This window comes from Xenopus laevis, chromosome 8S (assembly GCF_017654675.1).
Source record: "Xenopus laevis strain J_2021 chromosome 8S, Xenopus_laevis_v10.1, whole genome shotgun sequence".
Taxonomy (NCBI): Eukaryota; Metazoa; Chordata; class Amphibia; order Anura; family Pipidae; genus Xenopus; species Xenopus laevis.
Genome location: NC_054386.1, coordinates 98,232,726 through 98,248,468, shown reverse-complemented (window position 1 = coordinate 98,248,468; position 15,743 = coordinate 98,232,726). Strand labels below are relative to the sequence as shown.

At 42.8% G+C, this 15,743-nt stretch overlaps 1 protein-coding gene across 7 annotated transcripts in view; it reads left to right on the top strand.

Annotated features, from left to right (window-relative positions):
- Window positions 1-15,743, top strand: part of mef2d.S (myocyte enhancer factor 2D S homeolog) — a 165,208-nt gene that overhangs the window by 96,959 nt on the left and 52,506 nt on the right. Inside the window, exons 1-2 of one of the 7 annotated variants that reach the window (XM_041574153.1) lie at window positions 3,646-4,017; window positions 12,272-12,393. The gene's annotated coding sequence lies outside the window, so the exon portion shown is untranslated. 7 annotated transcript variants of the gene reach the window in all.

Genomic DNA, 15,743 nt, shown 5'->3' with positions numbered 1-15,743 from the left:
AATATCCACCACTAGAAATCACGTGTAACTTAACCTTGATGGTTACGTCCAGCTCTGCAAATCTTGCATGTGTTTTACTTGATGGCTATATACTCTTTTGGAGACCGTGCATAGATTTGACTTGATGGTTACATCCCACTCTGGAGATCTTGTATAGCTTGATGGTTATATCCACTTCTAGATATCTTGCATAGCTTCACCTTGATGGATGTATTCACCTCTAGATATCTTGCTTAGCTCCAACTTGATGGTCCTATCCACTTCTAATCTTGCATAGCTTCAACTTGATGGTTCTATCCACCTCTAGAAATCTTGCATAGCTTCAACTTGATGGTTCTGTCCACCTCTACATATCTGGCATAGCTTCAACTTGATGGTTCTATCCACCTCTAGATATCTGGCATAGCTTCACCTTGATGGTTCTATCCACCTCTAGATATCTGGCATAGCTTCACCTTGATGGTTCTAACCACCTCTAGATATCTTCCATAGCTTCAACTTGATGGTTCTATCCACCTCTAGATTTGGGCTTAGCTTTAACTTGATGGTTGCTGGTCAAATTGGAGATTTTGCTTTTCTTTAACCTTATGGACACATCAGCCTTCATTGGTCTAGCACAGTTTTTACCTAATTGACACATCAACCTCAAAAGAGCTAGCTTAGCTCCAGCTTTAACTTCCAAAGATCAATCTTTAACTTGACAGCCTCATGTCTTGAGAACATGCTGGCCCTATTTAGTTGAGAAGCTCAACAGCGAGGGAGGTATCATTGCTTAATTTACACTTTATCTACACTGCTGGATTTTGGAACTCGTTGATCAGACTGAATTCTTGTTGTGCAATAACAAAGCTTCCATGTTTATTTAGGGCACCCAAGAGACAGCAGCCATGTTGAGCGGTGAACCAGTTTCTTCTTGGAATTTCTCAGCTGGAAAGGGTTAAAGAGCTCTGAGCTTTTCATGGAGCTGGGGTGACACCAGAGCACCATGGGCTCCCCTGAGCCTCACCACTTACACAATCTGCCATCGCTGTTCCTTTCCCACCTCTCCCAGCAGCAAGGAGGCTGGGACCTTGGAGCTGTTGCATGGCGATAGTTGCCATGGAAACCACTTCACGGGTATCCATGTGCTATGCCTGTCTATGTCACTTTGTGTCTGCCTCAAAGTGAAGCAAGATAAGGTGGGAATGGGGGCACATGGGAGGATGAGCCTTCGCCAAGGTCCATTGGCATTATGGAGGGGAAAATGGTGTTAAAATACATGTATTCCATGTATGATGTTACTCTGGGAAGAATGTTTGTCACCTTCTCTCTAAGCATTCATCATATCAGTGTCTCATTAGCTGATAGGGCATGCTGGGAGTTGTAGTTTGGCCAGATCTGGTGCCTGTAACTTGGTGGACTGGCAGAAAACCTGCCGCTTCTGTAGCTGTATTCCTGTACATTAATATATCTATGTGTGTGTGTGTGTATCCTGCACATGTAAGCACATTATGAATAAATAATAACCTACCCGCTTTAGTGCCCTTTAGCGGTGTACTTGCAATCCCGCGCTGACAATGTCACCTGCATTTCTGATTGGTCGCCTGCTACGCAATGTGACATTCTGTGCAAGTACCCAATACACCGAGGTATAAAGCTGCTGTAATAATACTGAAGCTCCTGGGAGCTCCTTGTACAGCGTCTGTCCTATAAGCAAAAAGGAGGCCGTGATATACAATAAACTATAGCAAGCTTTGCCAGTCCAAAACCATCTTGCCCTATGGCTATATATTTATTAATGATATTTTATATTGTAGGAAGCCAGTAGACTTCACAGTAGGTAGAGCTGTTTAATATATACCCCCATGTGCTTTGTTGCACCCCTTAAAGGAGAATTCAACCCTAACATAAAAAAAACCCTACCCCCTACCCTACATAGACCCACCTCCTCCCCCAGCCTAAGTGTTACCCCGGGCAAATGCCCCTATTGTTTTACTTACCCCTCGGTGCAGATTCAGGCATCGGAGTTCACAGGCGCCATCTTCAGCCGGAATGGGACCGGCGTGGCAGTGCATGTGCAGTAGGAGCTATTAAAAAACCGCGACAACTGCGCATGCGCCGAAAAGCATGAAAATTGCAGAAGCGCTCATTCTGAAGATTACCGAAGCGGCTGAAGATGTCGCCTGTGAACTCCGATGCCTGAGTCTGCACCGAGGGGTAAGTAAAACATTAGGGGCATTTGCCTGGGGTAACACTTAGGCTGGGGGAGGAGGTGGGTCTATGTAGGGTAGGGGGGTCTGTTTTTTTAACATTAGGGTTTATTTCTCCTTTAAGGAGCGGTTCACCAGTAAGTTAACTTTTCATATATAATCGAAAGTCTAATACTGAGCAATTTTTCAAATGGTCCTGATTTTTTTTACAGTTTTTGAATTATTTGCCTTTTTCTTTCAACTCTTTCCAGCTTTCAAATGGAGGTCACTGACCCTCATCTAAAATCAAATACTCTGTAAGGCTACAAATGTATTGTTATTGCTACTTTTTATTACTCATCTTTCTATTCGGGCCTCTCCTATTCATATTCCAGTCTCTCAAGGTGGCCATACACGGGGCAGGTTAAAACTGCCGGTATCCGTCCTTTAGATGGATTTCGGCAGCTTATCTGCCAGTGTGTGGGGGCTTCTGAAGTATCTCCCCGATCAATATCTAGCAAACATATCGAGCAGGGAGGTTTTATTTTTCTGGTGATCAAGGACTGCAACGGCTAGTTGATACTGTCGGCACCTATTCTCTTTGTTGTAATTAGGGATGCACCGAATCCAGGATTCGGTTCGGGATTCAACCTTTTTCAGCAGGATTCGGATTCGGCCAAATCCTTCTGCCGGCCGAACTGAATCCGAATCCTAATTTGCATATGCAAATTAGGGACAGGGACAGAAATTGCTTGTCACAAAACAAGCAAGTAAAAAATGTTTTCCCCTTCCCACCCAATTCAGATTGGGTTCGGTATTCTGCCGAATCTTTTGCAAAGGATTCGGGGGTTCGGCCGTATCCAAACTAGTGGATTCGGTGCATCCCTAGTTGTATTCCAATCGGATTAAGCCGATATCGCACTGCCATTTGGTGGGCATATCAGGAAAAGATCCGCTTGTTTGTGTATGGCCACCGTTATTGAAATCAGTGCATGGTTGTTAGGGTAATTCGGACCCTAGCAACCAGATTGCTGCAATTGCAAACTGAAGAGCTACTGAATAAAAAGCTAAATAACTCATATAATAAAACAACGAAAACCAAATGCAGATTGTCACAGAATATCACTCTATAAAATACTAAAAGTCAATTTAAAGGTGCACAACTAGAGGTAACGCAGCATCCACAGTCTGTTCTGATTGACATCCCGCAGATACAAAATACAAATTTATTAGCCTTTTTGCATTATATAAGAAGTCACACTTAGAAGAAAGCAGGGGTCTCGGGGTAGTACATTTCCTGTGTATTCTTCCCTTACTGCTCAGCAGAACAGGAAGTGACTGCTGCCTCCCCCCATTAGAAGGATATCGTAAAACAAAGCAGGAGGAGAACTTAAAGTGACCAGTGGAAATTAACACTCTTCCTGTTGATCCTTTTTGCAAAGAGCATAGAACTTTCTTTGCATTTAGTGTGTGTGTGTGTGTGTGTGTGCGACAATTCCCATGTTCCTCTTCGCCCCCGCCATATACAGTGGCAGCCAGAGGGTTAAAAGGAGATTCCTCTTCTCAAGCCGTTTGCTGTCCATGCCCATCTTAAGTCAGCTAATGCCTAATTGAAAAAGAAGCTTAGGAGGTTCAGAAAGCCAAATCGACAGAGGGACATATCCAGGAGTGGATGCGACTTCCTCTCTGCACTGGGGAACAAGGAGGGGAATTAAGAAATAATTGAAAAAGGTAGAAGGCTGGTAGGACTAACTTACCCTTGCTGCTTTGGAGAGCGATGCTACAGATCTTTAACTGGCCGGCAAGCCTATTCACCCCCAGGAGATGCTCCTGTGCTGCATTTACAGAGGTAAGGGAGCCCATTAATGGCTGATACTGCCCAAGTAGACTTTATTCTTTATTATTACATCACAAGGCTTCTTAACTGGTGTGTGTGGCCCTTTAAGAGAACTGCTCAAAGACATCATAGAATTCATTGTAGCATAATAAGATCCCAGAGCACACGCGGTGCAGTTGTAAGTTGGGACAGGGCCATTTTATAGTGAATAAAGTACCCCTATTGTACAATATAGGTATGCAGAATGCTCCGGACCTGGGTCTTTCCAGATTACAGATCTTTCTTCATTTGGATCTTCATACCTTAATGTATATATTAAATAAACCATTAATGCTTCCAATAAGGATTAATTATATCTTAGTTGGGATCAAGTACAAGCTACTGTTTTATTGTTACACAGAAAAAGGAAATGATTTTAAAATATTTCAATTATTTGGATAAAATTCATCTTTGGGAGACGGCCTTTCCATAACTCTGAGCTTTCTGCCTAATGGGTTTCCGGATAAAGGATCCCCTACCTGTATAAGGATATTATGTCACAGAGGAGTTCCATGACCATATTCTTTTATACAGGTCATGGAACTCCGAGGTTACCTCTAATCCACAAGTTTGAGTGAGTCATGTGACAAAAATGACATCACTAAGCTCCATTTATAACTGATGACATCACTAAAAGCAGTTTATATAGTGAACAAAGTACCCCCTCGTAAATTATAAGGCTATTATAAGTTACATGACCTTATTTTTTTAATACAGGTCATGGAACTCCAAGGTGACTTCTAATATCCTCATATTTTCCAACAAGGGGTGCTTTATTTATTATAATACACACGTTTGTTAGTCATGTGACAAATGACATCACTGATGACATCACTAGTCACCGTTTATAAGGATATAATTTACAAGATATTTATGGCTTTTGTGTATTTTAAGGATATAATTTACAGGCCATTCATGGCTTTTGTGTATTATTTATATATTAAGGTACAAAACAGTTCAACAATAGCTGAAAACTCTGTTTATCATCAGCTCAAGCAACAGGCAGAGAAAAGCTCAAATCAACTCTGCCAACCCCTGTCTTACATACAATCAATTGCATTTAAACCTTTTTAGCTACTTGCCTGTTGTGCGTAGCACAAAGCTCTGCTGGACAGTAATCTGGGCATTGATTGCAGAGCCGCTCTGCTGGCCAGGAGGCAGATAAAACTCCAAATCAGTTGGATAATCAGTTCCCATTGGCAGCGGCTTTGCAATTACTACTTATTTGTAACCAGGACTGAGAGCAGATCATCTTCTCCTTTTCTTCTCTGTCTCTCGTTTCTTTGCCAGTTCCTTAAAACGAATGCTTCCTATTTAAGTGCTCTCTCTGATCAATATAAATATCAGCAGGATCCTTGCAAGTTGGAACTTGATAGATGTGTGTCGTTTTTCAGCCTCGTCTACTGTGTTTCCCTTTATTGGATTGAGCGTTTTCATCTCTGGGCGATTATATGTGTGCCATCTCTGCTCTTTATCTATAAGATTATTAGAAAGCTGTGCGCAGAGACCAAAGGCATGGCAAGCATTTACAAACAGAGCAGCACAATGCACCCAGATAAAGAGATAAATTACATTTTTTTATCTGATTTTTTTTTCAATAGGCTTGAACCATGTAAATAAATTGTATTAAGTGAATTATTGCATTTCTGCATGACATAGTGTTCTGTCACAGTTCTGTCCTGCTTTATGGCAGCAGTCCTGTCCTGCTTTATGGCTGAGATTCTAGCTATCTGTATAACAGAGCATTCTGTCCCAGTGGCTGCACATGCAGATCCTATCTGATCCCCATTGTAAGCAGCAGTCCTGTCCTGCTTTATGGCAGCTGAGATTCTAGCTATCTGTATAACAGAACATTCTGTCCCAGTGGCTGCACAGATCCTATCTGATCCCCATTGTAAGCAACAGTCCTGCCCTGCTTTATGGCAGCTGAGATTCTAGCTATCTATATAACAGAACATTCTGTCCCAGTGGCTGCACAGATCCTATCTGATCCCCATTGTAAGCAGCAGTCCTGCCCTGCTTTATGACAGCTGAGATTCTAGCTATCTGTATAACAGAGTATTCTGTCCCAGTGGCTGCACAGATCTTATCTGATCCCCATTGTAAGCAGCAGTCCTGTCCTGCTTTATGGCAGCTGAGATTCTAGCTATCTGTATAACAGAGCATTCTGTCCCAGTGGCTGCACAGATCCTATCTGATCCCCATTGTAAGCAGCAGTCCTGTCCTGCTTTATGGCAGCTGAGATTCTAGCTATCTGTATAACAGAGAATTCTGTCCCAGTGGCTGCACAGATCCTATCTGATCCCCATTGTAAGCAGCAGTCCTGTCCTGCTTTATGGCAGCTGAGATTCTAGCTATCTGTATAACAGAACATTCTGTCCCAGTGGCTGCACAGATCCTATCTGATCCCCATTGTAAGCAGCAGTCCTGTCCTGCTTTATGGCAGCTGAGATTCTAGCTATCTGTATAACAGAGCATTCTGTCCCAGTGGCTGCACAGATCCTATCTGATCCCATTGTAAGCAGCAGTCCTGTCCTGCTTTATGGCAGCTGAGATTCTAGCTATCTGTATAACAGAACATTCTGTCCCAGTGGCTGCACAGATCCTATCTGATCCCCATTGTAAGCAGCAGTCCTGTCCTGCTTTACGGCAGCTGAGATTCTAGCTATCTGTATAACAGAACATTCTGTCCCAGTGGCTGCACAGATCCTATCTGATCCCCATTGTAAGCAGCAGTCCTGTCCTGCTTTATGGCAGCTGAGATTCTAGCTATCTGTATAACAGAACATTCTGTCCCAGTGGCTGCACAGATCCTATCTGATCCCCATTGTAAGCAGCAGTCCTGTCCTGCTTTATGGCAGCTGAGATTCTAGCTATCTGTATAACAGAACATTCTGTCCCAGTGGCTGCACAGATCCTGTTATATCTTTTGCTTCAACCTTTACCTTATTTTTGAGTTGTTCACAGAAGAAAGCTTGGCTAATGAAGAGAAATCAAAACTATGCAGGATGCTGGGTGTCTAGCAATAATACTTCCCCCATCACCTCAAGTAACGTTTTTATTTAACTAGTTCTTTTTGAAAAACATTAGCGTTTAGATTCTCTGTGATCCTTCCTTCTCTGCTTGCGTTTTTTTTCAATATTCTAAAGGAGGCAGTTTATCCTGGATTTATCTCTTCCATCTGTACATTTTCAGAGTACTTCAGCTTCCTGTCAGGGAGACTTAAATAAAAATCATTTTCTTCGACCTGAAATGAAGCAGCCTGGCCTGTCACACTGAGGAGTTTGCATGTTATATAGGGGTAAAGGGTATATAGTACAACATAACACCAATGAACAGGCCGGTGATTTAAGTGGGTGGGTTTATGTGACATGGGTCGGGCAGTTTATTTTGGGTCGTCCTCCTCCTCAAAGTTTTTAAAACTGTTGGAAAAACCGTAAAGCCTCTCCCATCACCTATTCTGGTTTTATAGCAGCGGGCCAGTTACAAAGGCAAAGGAGAAACGTTTTCAGTAAAACGAAACTCTTTGGTGAGACAGGAGCCATCCCACTTTCAGTGTAATGGTTTGTGCTTGTGCCAGGCAGCCATTTTATAGGTGACAGGATGGATTTCCCCAGCCTCCCAGGATCCTTTGCCAAGGAGGATGATGGGAGATTTCTCCTGTGAGAGGAAAAGGGACACAGCTTGGCTGTGCTTTCTCTCTCTTTTATAGTCACAGTGAGTTCAAGGCTGAGGTATTGTGCCACCATGTTTACATGAGGTGTAACACAAATAAGCACTCGCCTTTGTTCCCATAGTTCTATACCCATTGCCATTCTCATTCTGTGACTCCCTCTTCAGCCGTGTCTCTTAGCAACACTGATATTTTCTAATTGGTTCTGCCATTCCTTACAGCCGCCATCTTGCCATTTACTACACATCCAGTCTTCATGCTTAGCCCACTTACTGGCCCGAGGGAGTGTGGCTTTGGCTTGTCTAGAGCCTACAACTGGTAGTACCTCTCTGTGTTACATTTGAGAGATGTAGGGGAGTTTGGAGTGTATTTAAAATAGGACAGGGGCCCTGTAGATAATAGAAGGATAGGTTTGAATGAAACTGAATATACCCTTAAGGGCGGAAACACTCTGCTATTTCGAGAGATTAGACACCCAACGACAAATCTAGGGATGCACTGAATCCAGGATTCGGTTTCAGGATTCGGCAAAGATCCTTCCCTTTTCAGCAGAACCTAATTTGCAGGAAAATCACGTGATTTTTTTGTCACAAAACAAGGAAGTAAAACATTTTTCCCCACCTTTTGTTTTCCTGCCCATAATTTGCATATGCAAATTAGTTTTCAGATTCGGTTCGGTATTCGGCCGAATCTTTCATGAAGGATTCAGGGATTCGAGTGAATCGCTTCATCTTCGGACGACTAATCTCCCTGAACTGCCTTCCCGCCGGCTAGAATGAAAATCGCCGGCAGGATGGCACTTGGAACGCTTCGTTTTCCGTTTCTTGGAACGCTTCTTTTGCCTCACGAGGAAACTTTGTGCAACTTCGGAATGCTGAATCGATCCGAGTGCCATTCCCACCGGTGATTTCGATTCTAGCCGGCTGGAAGGCTTTTCGGGGAGATTAGCCGCCCGAAGAAGAAGTAATTTGTCGCTGGGCGACTAATCTCTAGTAATAGCAGCATGTCTCTGCCCTAAATGGCAGCTCCCACCCTAAGTAAATTCCAGTAACTTTAAGATTTGAATTTCATCATTATACAAAATAAGTTTTGGTCCCATATTTTTTTCCTTGCAGATTTGAGGCAAAAAAGGGCATATTTTCCCTCTGACAGACCCATTGCCAGAATAGGAGATAATTGCTGCCTCTGTGTGATGCATTTTTGCCCGTTGGCTGCACAGTCGCAGATAAGACAGGCTTTGCCGCTTAGCTATCACAGTCATTTGCACATGTAAATCCCAACAATATCAATTGACACACAACCAACCGTGTAATTGGTCTGATTTGAAAGACAAGACCCTCCTAAGTGGCTTCCGGAAACCAGCCGAGTAAATAGGTGCCCTCAGCAGGAATGTGATTGATGGCGCTTTGTTGGTGCTGTGAGTGTCAGCTTTTGATAGATTCATTTTCATTTGCTCTCCTTATTAGCTTATTGCCCTGCCTCCCCTGGCACCTGTGTCTGAGAAATAGATCGGTTTGAATATATATTTTCACCATGGCAGTTGCAAAGAAGCCTAATGTCTGCAAAGGTCTAAAAAATAACTTAAAAATGTAATTAGTTTATGTAAAAAACACTAGTAAAGATTACAGGATTTTTTTTTAAAAAAAAAATGCAAGCTTTAGTTTTTGAGGATAGAAGGATTTCACAGTTAACCATACCTCCCAACCATCCCGTTTTTCGCTGGTCAGTCCCGATTTTGCCAGCTCAGCCCGCAGTCCTGGATTGTTATTATTATTATTATTTATAGTTATGAAATGTCCCGACTTTCTCTTTGATCTCCTGCACTGAACAGCCAGAAAAAGATACAACGTTTTTAACTTAATTAGCTTCTGGCAGAGAGTCCAGAATACGTGGCAGGGGCACTTGGATATGTTTGTAACAATTTAAGATAAGCAAATAAACAATTGTAACAATTTAAGATAAGCAGGTCTCTTGGGGAAACTGTGACAGCTTAAAGGGCAATTCACCTTCATTAGCAAAACTGTAATAACACAGAATAACCATAAAAATGTGTTCAAACTTTCATAACCTGCCAAATTTTGGTAATTAGGGGGTGTGGCCACAAAAATGGACGTGGTAAATGTTTTTCTCCCTCTTTCGATTTCTGAAATGTTGGGAGGTATGGATGAACCCTGTAGGATAAGGTTATGCCATGGAGTCAGAGACTGGGCCAGAATCCACTTAGACTGTAAGCTCTACGAGGCAGCGACCTCCTTCCCACTACTACTACTACTACTACATCTCTTACCACATAGCACTAAAGCTCCTTGTCCTGATATGATTCTGTATATATTTATTATCTGATTTGTTTTCCCTGTGTTTACTTTGATATATATATTGTACTTTTATGCACTGTACAGCGCTGCAGCTCCTTTACAGCGCTTTACAAATAAAGTTATACATACATACATACATACAACAGGACGCCATGATTGCAAATGACTGGAATAACACTAAATTATTAAAAACCAGAACAGTTTTAGAGCACCGGGAAAATAATATTTACTAATGCTCTATTCAGGATGTAAAAAATACACCTTTTTGTTTAGTTGTCCTTTAAAGGAGAAGGAAAGGTTAAAACCAAAGAAACTTTATCAGAAAGGTCTATATATATACACCAGTAACCCCTCAAAGTAATGCTGCTCTGAGTCCTCTGTCAAAAGAAACACCACATTTCTTTGCTTCTATTGTGTACTCATGGGCTTCTGTATCACACTTCCTGTTTTCATCTTAAACCTCCAGGGCTAGGGCTTGAGCATGCTCAGTTTGCTCCTAGTCCCTCCCTCCTCCCCTCCCTGCTGTAATCTCAGTCCAGAGCTATGAGTGAGCAGGGAGAGACTCAGGCAGGAAGTGATGTCACACCAAGCTAATATGGCTGCTGCTATACTAAACAAACATAGCGCTTCTAGAGCTGTTTACTCAGGTATGGTAAAGCATTCTGCAGAATAAATATAATATTCTAGCTTGCACTATTGCGGCTAATTATTGGCAGTAATCTGCCTCAGTAGCTTTCCTTCTTCTTTAAGGAAAAAAAATAAGTTTTTTCTAATGAGATAAACAGCCCTGTGTTTGGCGGCTCAAAAATGAATTGTGTATTTCTTTAAACAAAGTCCCTCACATAACATTCATGGCTTGGGAGTGGAACTGAAAGAGGCGCTTGTTGTTTGTACAAGTTAGGGACCTGTGGTCTTCAGTGTGGGGAGAGATTCCAGCAGACCTGGTTTAGTAACGCACAGCGCCAGCGAGTCCGCTCGGCGAAGCCCATTTTCCCTCGTTGGCTGCTAGAGGCAATAAACGGCCCACGGCCAGCCTGCAGGCTTCCACCATTCCCATCGCTCCCTCCCTACCTAAGACAATATTCATATTTCGGGAAAATAAACAGCGGTTTCAGAGACCCAATAAATGGTCGGCAAAAAGGGAGCAGGTCCGGGCCAATGAAAATTTTCATCCTCTGTTATTAAATAAAGGACAGTAACACTATATAATAAGAGGCGATTCATTGAAAAAGCAGCGCAGATAAATATGAAAATGCTTTCCATAATAAAATGGATTATATTATACTGGTATAATTAGATTTCTCTTTTATTCAACCAGATTGGGTTGTCATGTTCTCTTAAAGGGGTGGTTCACCTTTAAATTAGCTTTTAGTATGATGTAGAAAATGATATTCTGAGACAATTTGCAATTGGTTTTTATTTTTTTATTGTTGGTGGTTTTTGAGTTGTTAAGCTGCAGCTCTCCCTAGCAACCATGCATTGATTTGAATAACATGAATAGGAGAGGCCTGAATAGAAAGATGAGTGATAAAAAAGGATCACTAATAATAAACATGTAGCCTTACAAAGCATTTGTTTTTTTTTCAGTGGAGTCAGTGGTCCCCATTTAAAAGCTGGAAAGAATCACAAGAAGTAGGAAATATTTTAAAAAAAAATTAAAAAAAAATGAAGACCAATTGAAAACTTGTTTAGCATCAGCCATAATACAACATACCAAAAGCTAACTGAAAGGTAAACCACCCCTCTCAGATTTATTTTCTGAAGTCGCCCGAATTTGCCTCACGAGAAAACTTCGGGCGGCTTCGGAAAACGAAGAGCTCCGAGTGCCATCCCGCCGGCAATTTAGATTCTAGCTGGCAGGAGGCAGTTTGGGGAGATTAGTCGCCTGAAGAAGAGGCGATTTATCGCCGGTGACTAACTCTACCCGAATCTGAGCGTGTCTCTGCCCTTATAAATAACCCCCTTAGTGTATTTGTTTGCCTTTTCTACCAGCATCTTATCTTGAGGTGGTTGAACAAACACAGATTAAATCCCTTCAGCCTCTAATGCTTCAATATCTTTGAGTCGGCTCAATTGTGCCAAGTATTCAGTATAATGGATATCGTGTCATGATCAGTAATGTCAGTGTCTTGCCCCTAATAATCCCCTATTTCAGCATTTGCTCTGCTCCCAGCATTCTCAGCCAGCCTGTTTCTGTTACATAACTGATCTATTGCGTTGCACCCGTGCTTTATTATAGGAAGGAAAGGGTTAAGTCTCTCCCTCCTCCAGTGTGAGTGCTGAAGAATTGGACTATTAAAGCATCCCACGCTAATAAAGGCACCGGTGTGATTTTCTCTTCTCCCTGTCTCCAACCCTCAGGTAGTGCTGGAGTGTTTTTTCTTTTCCCAGCTAAAGATAGAACTGCAGATTTTTAATTAGCAGATGGGGTAGACATAATTAGACACACTGCAGCCGTGAATGTGTGTTCTTGTGAATTCCAACACTCGCACTAATGCGCCAGCTACACTCATTTATTGTCAAGAGATCATGCATATTAACAGATCAGAGAGCCTGCTTGCCGTACAGAGGGTGGATCAGGCCCGGGTTAGATACCTACAGAACAGCTGACATGTTTCACTTACCTGCTGTATGGCACGATGGTGGTTCCTCCAGGTTGCCTGTCTCTGGCCATATAGATACCTATGCCATAATATATAATAGTTTGCAATGAGTGAGCTTTCTAACGGAGAAGGGTGTTGTTTGGTTGGCATGAAGCCTGTTTTTGGGCAGAGCTCCAACACTAGAACAATAAGGCACCATTAGTGTAAGATGTTGGCAGTAAAGTTAGGTAACAGCAGTTGGACAAGATTGTGAGTGTAGGCCAAGATAGTGAGAGTTGGACAAGATGGTGAATGTAGGCCAAGATGGTGAGAGTAGGACAAGATGGTGAGTGTAGGCCAAGATGGTGAGACTAGGCCAAGATGGTGAGTGTAGGCCAAGATGGTGAGAGTAGGACAAGATGGTGAGAGTAGGACAAGATGGGGAGAGTAGGACAAGATGGGGAGAGTAGGCCAAGATGGTGAGAGTAGGCCAAGATGGTGAGTGTAGGCCAAGATGGTGAGACTAGGACAAGATGGTGAGTGTAGGCCAAGATGGTGAGACTAGGACAAGATGGTGAGACTAGGACAAGATGGTGAGTGTAGGCCAAGATGGTGAGACTAGGCCAAGATGGTGAGTGTAGGCCAAGATGATGAGAGTAGGCCAAGATGGTGAGAGTAGGCCAAGATGGTGAGAGTAGACCAAGATGGTCTTGTCCTACTCTCACTGTCTAGTCCTACTCCCACAGTCTTTGCCTACTCAGTGAGAGTAGGACAAGACGGTGAGGGTAGGCCAAGATGGTGAGAGTAGGACAATAGAAGCAGTAGGAAAAGTTGGTGAAAGCCAGACAAGATAGAAGCAGGCAGGACAGAAACACTACCAAAAAAGGTTTTTATTTGCTCCAGGCCCCACTTGCTCAAATCTGGCACAAGCCGTGCAGCAGAGTGTAAGTGGGTACAGGACAGCTCTGTCCATACTGCCAGCCGTACAGCACATGGTAACAACAGGTCTCAGTTTTGTCCTGCATCCTGTGTGTACTACTGGCCTCCCTGAATATAGCTCTGCAGAATTCCGACAGCTCTGTATTCATGGGCCTGTGATAATTGTTGCTGAGACAAAAGGGTACTTGTAATGTCATGATTTTTTTTTGATGTTCAAATTTTTTATATAAATGAGTCACTGACAGTAAAATGTTGGATCTTTATTTCATGTAGGAAGAGAAAGCAGAATGGCAGCCCCACATCTACATTTAAATATGCACATAATTAATTTCATAAACTTTCTTAATGCTTGCAAAATAAAGGTTTCTGCCCTTTTTTATGGCAGCTGAGATTCTAGCTATCTTTATAACATAGCATTCTGTCCCAGTGGCTGCACAGATCCTATCTGATCCCCATTGTAAGCAGCAGTCCTGTCCTGCTTTATGGCAGCTGAGATTCTAGCTATCTGTATAACAGAACATTCTGTCCCAGTGGCTGCACAGATCCTATCTGATCCCTATTGTAAGCAGCAGTCCTGTCCTGCTTTATGGCAGCTGAGATTCTAGCTATCTGTATAACAGAGCATTCTGTCCCAGTGGCTGCACAGATCCTATCTGATCCCCATTGTAAGCAGCAGTCCTGCCCTGCTTTATGGCAGCTGAGATTCTAGCTATCTGTATAACAGAACATTCTGTCCCAGTGGCTGCACAGATCCTATCTGATCCCTATTGTAAGCAGCAGTCCTGTCCTGCTTTATGGCAGCTGAGATTCTAGCTATCTGTATAACAGAGCATTCTGTCCCAGTGGCTGCACAGATCCCATCTGATCCCCATTGTAAGCAGCAGTCCTGTCCTGCTTTATGGCAGCTGAGATTCTAGCTATCTGTATAACAGAGCATTCTGTCCCAGTGGCTGCACAGATCCTATCTGATCCCCATTGTAAGCAGCAGTCCTGTCCTGCTTTATGGCAGCTGAGATTCTAGCTATCTGTATAACAGAGCATTCTGTCCCAGTGGCTGCACAGATCCTATCTGATCCCCATTGTAAGCAGCAGTCCTGTCCTGCTTTATGGCAGCTGAGATTCTAGCTATCTGTATAACAGAGCATTCTGTCCCAGTGGCTGCACAGATCCTATCTGATCCCCATTGTAAGCAGCAGTCCTGTCCTGCTTTATGGCAGCTGAGATTCTAGCTATCTGTATAACAGAACATTCTGTCCCAGTGGCTGCACAGATCCTATCTGATCCCCATTGTAAGCAGCAGTCCTGTCCTGCTTTATGGCAGCTGAGATTCTAGCTATCTGTATAACGGAACATTCTGTCCCAGTGGCTGCACAGTTCCTATCTGATCCCCTGCCCTGTCTATGTGTATTTACAGTATACGACTGTATGTTCTTTAGCACGTGGGACTAATTAGAAGAAAGCTGTGTTTCCTCAACTCCATGCTTGCAAATCTGGACCAGCTGCCTTTCCAAAACACATTTTGGGAATCCGTCCTCTTCCAACTTTTTTTTTTTTTTTTTTTTGCTTTGTTTCTCCCACCCCTCCTACTCCATCGTTTCCTGGCCTGAGAATCTACACGGGGCCAGCTATTTATAAACCGGCTATTTTTGGGACACAACAAGTGTAAAATTCCTGCCGCCAAACAATAGGACTACGAACAAGAACAATTCGTGGAGACACAGTGTTCCTTGGCTGTACCCCTCTCCACTCCAACACGCGCCCCAACCACTCACATTGTCACAATAACGCCGTGACTCATTCATACGATCGGGACAACAAAGAAAACTTCCTGTTTTGCTTCACAGTCCAAAGCCTCAACCTCGAACCCCACCCTCCCACTCGCTTTAAAAGCAAATTTTAGCTGAGAAACGTCTTTGATTTCCAGTCTTTTTAAGGAAGTTTATTTGGCCTTGCGCTTGGCCACTAAACTGAAAGACTTTTTCAATAGTCTGTCTGAATAGGCTGATAGGAATTTTAGGGGATAAAACTTGAGAGTGACTTAATCTGATTCTATTTTGTGATATTGCAGTTGCTTTAAAGGGAAAGTTGTTGTTGCTGATTTAGCCATTAATTATATTTGTATATTTATCTTTGAATGATTTAACTTTCCATTCTTTAATTAACTGCGTACAGGTATGGGACCTGTTATCC